Source organism: Mus pahari, chromosome 8 (assembly GCF_900095145.1).
Source record: "Mus pahari chromosome 8, PAHARI_EIJ_v1.1, whole genome shotgun sequence".
In the NCBI taxonomy this organism is placed as follows: Eukaryota; Metazoa; Chordata; class Mammalia; order Rodentia; family Muridae; genus Mus; species Mus pahari.
Window position 1 is genome coordinate 22,033,375 of NC_034597.1, and position 6,440 is coordinate 22,039,814.

The 6,440-nt window shown below is 38.0% G+C and overlaps 1 protein-coding gene across 6 annotated transcripts in view; it reads left to right on the top strand.

Moving 5' to 3' along the window:
* Window positions 1-6,440, top strand: part of Sfmbt1 (Scm like with four mbt domains 1) — a 94,766-nt gene that overhangs the window by 26,073 nt on the left and 62,253 nt on the right. The window lies entirely within an intron of this gene.

Genomic DNA, 6,440 nt, shown 5'->3' on the forward strand with positions numbered 1-6,440 from the left:
TTTGTAGACCAGGCTGGCCTCGAACTCAGAAATCCGCCTGCCTCTGCCTCCCGAGTGCTGGGATTAAAGGCGTGCACCACTACGCTCGGCTAATAAAATATTTTTATTAATTTCCAAAATGAAGTTAATTGTAGTAGAATGGAAGGAAAAGGTCCAAAATCCTGTCTGTTACTGGAGCATACTGGTGGAGTTGCAATTTTTAGAAGACATGAAGTGCTCTTTATTACAGCATACTACTTTGCTATTTATACTTTAAAGGCACTTATTGCAAATGTAAACATCTTGGCAATTTGGTTTTTCATATAGTGTTTGTAGTGTTAATAGTTTGCTAGAAAATTAATTTTGCTTTAATTAGTTAAAAGCTTAATGCTTTCTTAAATATTTTAAACTGCATTTATTAACTTGTATGTACGTGCCGGTGAGTGCATGGATGCTGTGACATCCATGTGGTAGTGTGGAGGTTAGAAAACAGCCCATGAGAATCAGTTCTTTCTTTCTGCCATGTAGGCCTTGGGATTCAAAACTGAGCTTAGTGTCAGCTAAGCCATCTCACCACCCCAGGGGATGGGGAAGGACAAAAAGTTAGGTTTTCAGTGCTGGTTAATTTTTTTGTCAACTTGACGTATGCTTGAGTCATCTGGGAAAAAGGAAACTCAACTAAGAAAATCTGTAAGAGTGGCCTGTAGGCAAGTCTGCAGGACATTTATTTGTGATTGATGATCTATGAGGGTCTAACTTACTGTCATTGGTACTATCCCTGGGCTGGTGGTCCTGGGTTGCATTAAAAAAAAAAATGTAGCTGAGGTGCTAGGGAGATAGTTTAGCAGATAAAGGTGCTTGTCACCGAACATGATCTGAGTTCCATTCCCCAGGATTTGGTAGGAAAATGGGTTGTCTTTGTCACAGTTTGTCCTGGCCCTCCCATGCATGCCATGTTATGTCCTCCACCCCCATAAATAAGTGTGAAATAAAAAATCAAGCTATGGAAGCCATGGAGAACAAGCCAGTAAGCAGCATTCTTTCATGGCCTTTGCCCACCTCCAGGTTTCTGGCCTGACTTACTTGGTGGTGGAGGAAATGACCTTAATCCATGGTGATCTGATAGGATTCATGGGATTATTTTCAATCTTCTTATATTTGTTGAGGCCTGTTTTGTGACCAATTATATGGTCAGTTTTTGAGAAGGTACCAGGAGGTACTGAGAAGGTGGTATTTTTGTTTGTTTGTTTTTTGTTTTAGGATGAAATGTTCTATAGATAACTGTTTTTTCTTGAGACAGGGTTTCTCTGTGTAGTCCTGGCTGTCCTGGAACTCATTTTGTAGACCAGGCTGGCCTCAAACTCAGAAATCTGCCTGCCTCTGCCTCCCAAGTGCTGGGATTAAAGGCGTGAGCCACCACTGCCCGGCTTAGATATCTGTTAAATCCATTTGGTTCATAACTTCTATTAGTTTCAATGTGTCTCTGTTTAGTTTGTGTTTCCATGATCTGTCCATTGATGAGAGTGAGGTGTTGAAGTCTCCCACTATTATTGTGTGAGGTACAATGTGTGCTTTGAGCTTTAGTAAAGTGTTTTTAATGAATGTGGGGCACGTGCCCTTGCATTTGGAGCATAGATGTTCAGAATTGAGAGATATTCTTGGTAGACTTTTCCTGTGATGAGTATGAAGTATCCTTCCTTATCCTTTTTGATAACTTTTGTTTGGAAGTTGATTTTATTCAATGTTAGAATGGCTACTCTAATAATTCCTAGTTAGAAAATTAATCTAGGCTGTGTTAAAGTTTATAATTATTTTTTTTTCTTTTTGCTTTACTATTCTAGGGATCAAACTCAGGGTCTTGACATGCCAGCCATGTGCTGCTACCCCTGAACTACCCTCTTCCCTAGCCCTGCGTATATATCTTTATTCAGCTACTCACTCTGTAAACATATGTTGAGGGCCATTCCCACCCTCCTTTAAAAAAAGAATCTTGTTCAATCTTGCCTTGAATTTGCAATCCTCCTGCCTCAGCCTCTAGATTGCTGGTATTATAAATGAGTCCCATGTCTGCCCTGTCCTTAAGAGTCCACTACTGGGCTGTAGGGGTGGCTTAGTGGGCTAAAGGTACTCTATATCAAGCCTGATGACCTGAGTTTAACCTCAGGATTTCATAGTAGAAGGAGAGAACCTCAATGCCCACAAGTTGTTCTCTGACCTGCATACATTTGCTGTAGTGCACAATAAATAGATCCTTAAAAAAATTTATCTCTGTCCAGTGCTGAGAGAGCTCAGAACATATCCTGGTGACACTTGATTTTGTGGAACAGGTATAAAGAATATAGTTTTGCTGAACAAGGTTTAAAATACACTAAATGTACAATTGTCCTTTAGAGCTTTTTTTTTTTTTTTTTTTTACAAAGGAAGACCCATTATCGGGAACAGTGCTCAGGTGTGTTTATTATTTTATGTTTGCTGATTCATTGGGTTGTAGTTCTAAAAACTTCTTATTGATAGTTAGCTGTCTTCTTTCCTATGCTGAAGCTTTAGAGCATGCACTAAAGTGTCTGAGAAGAAATAAGAGAAGATGAGAAAATCCATTTTTTTAAAAAAGTCTTTCACATAAAGTATTTTTCTTGTTTTCTCTTTTGGATGGCCAGTAGATTAGTATGGTTGTGAAAGAATTTAGGTTTTGAATTTGCCTTTCATTTATGGGTTGTGTGTAAAATAATATAATTTCTTTATATTTCCATTTTTTGACCTTTAAAATGGGAGTATTTCAAATGTTGATTGGGTGGGTGACTTACATTGTGCTTGGCTCAGTGATCACTAATATGTCAGCTGTCCTCCCTCACTTCAGAGCAGCTCATTTAAAGAAGAGTATCCTTTATAAATAAACGGTGTTCCTCCTTGAAGTAATTAAAGTAGCTATTATTTAAAAGTACCAAGATGATGAGAGCTTTTTTGGCAAGAGTAAATATAGTAATAAACTTAGTTACACATATCGAGCATCTTTAATTTGAATTGTTCATTAGGGATGCTCACTGGCAAAGTCTATGCAAATGTTCTAGAATCTGAAATTTAAAACACTTCTGATGTATTTTAAAACCACTATTAATAATTACAACTTATACACTTTAAAAATCAATTCTATATACTTACTGCTTCTATTTCTCTTCTCTTCTCTTCTCTTCTCTTCTCTTCTCTTCTCTTCTCTTCTCTTCTCTTCTCTTCTTTCTCCCTCCCTTCCCGCCCATCCCCCCCCCCTTTTTTTTTTTTTTTTGAGAAAGGGCCTCTCTATGTAGCTCTGTGTCTTAGTTAGGGTTTTATTGCTGTAAACCAAGGCAACTCTTTTGGTTTTTCGAGACAGGGTTTCTCTGTATAGCCCTGGCTATCCTGGAACTCACTTTGTAGACCAGGCTGGCCTCGAACTCAGAAATCCACCTGTCTCTGCCTCCCAAGTGCTGGGATTAAAGGCGTGCACCACCACGCCCAGTTCCAAGGCAACTCTTAAAAAGGCAAGCATTTAATTGGGGCTAACTTACAGTTTCAGAGGTTCAGTCCGTTATCATCATGGAGGGGAAGCATCGCAGCATGCAGGCAGACATGGTGTTGGAGAAGGAGCCAAGAGTTCTACATCTTAATCTGAAGGCATCTAGGCATAGACTGGTATCCTCAGGCAGCTAGGAGGAAGCTCTCTTCCTCAATGGGTAGAGCCTGAGCATAGGAGGAGACCTCCAAAGCCCACCCCCACAGTGATATATTTCTTCCAACAAGACCACACCTCCTAACGGTACCACTCCCTATGGGCCAAGCATATTTAAACCACCACACCCTGGCTGTCCTAGAACTCTTTGTAGACCAAATTGGCCTCAAACTCAGATACCTGCCTATCTCTGCCTCTGGAGTGCCTAGTGTTAAAGATTTGAGCCAATGTGTCCAGCTGGATCGTTAACTATTACAAGATGTAGTATTAGTTAAAAACAAAACAAAACACACTTTTTTGTCTTCTTCTTGGGACAGAGCTTTTATAGTCCAGATGGCAGGAATTTTTACGATTTTTGCCTCTGCCCCTGCCCCCCCCTCTCTAACTCGCTCTCGCTCTCGCTCTCTTGGATTGTAGCCACCACACCCTCATTATAGTACTGGGGATTCAAACCAGGGTAAACAAGCTAACAAATAAGGTATATACCCACGTCTGTCAAATACAAATTATTTACAGGAAGAGATCTTTTACTTGTACTCTATCAGTTATTTGTTTGTTTGTTTCAGTAATTGTGATGATGCTGATACATTACAGATCATACATTTAAGGATTTTTCATCCTTATACTGAAAATCATGACTATGTCTTTTTATATATGGTAAACTGCTGGCATGTCTTCATAGGTGGAGTTTGTTTTACGTCTGGAGTAGTACTTCTGTAAATAAAGGGAGTGCCTGTTACATTGAATAAATTCAAGACTCCATGAGGACTCTGTTGTTTGGATTATTTTTCATCTGGTGGCACAGTTGTTACATTTAATATCATGACTTTTTTTCATTTTTTTTGGTAGAAAGTAAATTCAGTTCAGCTGTTGATACCACTAATTTACCCAAGGTGTTATTTTAGCTTGCTTTAGGGTTATCTGGGTTCCATTTTTGTTTTTTGTATTTTAAAAATGCTCTCTGAAGGGCTGGTGAGATGGCTCAGTGGGTAAGAGCACCCGACTGCTCTTCCGAAAGTCCAGAGTTCAAATCCCAGCAACCACATGGTGGCTCACAACCATCCGTAACAAGATCTGACGCCCTCTTCTGGAGTGTCTGAAGACAGCTACAGTGTACTTACATATAATAAATAAATAAATCTTTAAAAAAAAAAGCTCTCTGAAGACTTTATTTTCATTTAAAGGATTAGAGTAATGACCACCTATATCACTTTGAATACAAATCATTGTAATGTAAAAGCTATACTTAGCTAGTTTTATGAGTGGGTTGTCCTGTTTCCTTTTAAGGCTTACTACTAGAAGAGATGGAAAAGTATGTTTTTTCCATCATCATAATAAAAAACTGTGGCACAGCAATTCATAGAGCAGGTTTCTGGATAATTGGTGTTTCAGATGCTTTACTTATAAAACTGTGGTTTAGGATTTTGGAATGATAATATGAAATACTTGTAATTTTTAAATAAAGTTTTCTTTGTATTTTAATATTTTTTTCTTCAGAATTTAACAATTTCAATATCTTTTTATTTCATAATTGAGGAATTGTGATCTTTCAAAGGTTCATTGCCTTTGTCATGTTTTTTATGCTTCTTTGTCTAGATTACACACTTGTTATTTTTCCAGTCTTATTTAGTGATCTTCTTGGCAATAATCATACCCAGCCTCTTATTCCTATTGCATGTGCATTTTGCAGTGTTTTTGCTTAAACACTGGGTCTTTGTATGTTGTGCAGGCACTCCACCATTGAGCTGTATCCAATCCCTAATATCAGGTGTTCTTTTGCTTTTTGACATACATTTCTCATTAAATGTTCTCTGAGAAATGGGTGTAAACAATAATTAAAATGCATAAGATTTTAAAAAGAAACCAGTTACATATCACCTATAGTGTTGTGATATGATATCTGTGCTCTGTGGTAGTAAAGTTATAGTTACTGCTAATGTTACTATGATTCGCTGCCTACATGTGAAGAAAATCTTTAATTTCTACAGGCTAGTAAAAGTAAATATGAAACCTTATCTTCATCCATACTCAACTCTTGGATTCTCTTTTTTGTGCCTTAGAACTCCAAAAACAAAAAAACAAAACAAAACAAAAAGAAAACCTTTCTATAAACAGTGGGACTAAGATAAATTGCTTAAGGATAATTGCTTAAAGATAAATGCATTTTAGGAAATTTGCCTTGTTTTGCCCTGGTGATTTTTTAGTCAACAGTTGTAAGATAAGAGAGTGGATGAATTTATTTTAACATTCAGGAGATACTGATGGAGAAAAACTTAGAAGTTAAACAAGTCCTATTTTACAGTGATGGTATTCTTAGAACTCTTGGAGTAGGGAAGTACTGTGAGTGCACAGGAACAGAAAAGCGTATGTGCTGGGTTATTCTCAGTCATGGCTGGAAATAACTGAAATAGCATATGGGAGAGGCTTAGGTTTTGGATTTAGGCTTGAATTCTGAGTAGGTTCCTTGGTTTTGTTGGAGCCTTGGCTTCCTAGTTGTAAGTAAGCCTATCATTATACAGTGCTTGCTTTGTGTGTGTGAAAATCAAATGAGACATGTCTAAAGTGTTGGAAGGTTAGCCTTTGCTCTTTGCAGTGTCTCATTAGAGGGTCTGGTTCCTTTATGTAAAGGAAGGATGTTGGAGTGAAGGCGGCTTCTGCTGCTGCTGCTTCTTCTTCTTCTTCTTCTTCTTCTTCTTCTTCTTCTTCTTCTTCTTCTTCTTCTTCTTCTTCTTCTTCTTCTTCTTCTTCTTCTTCTTCT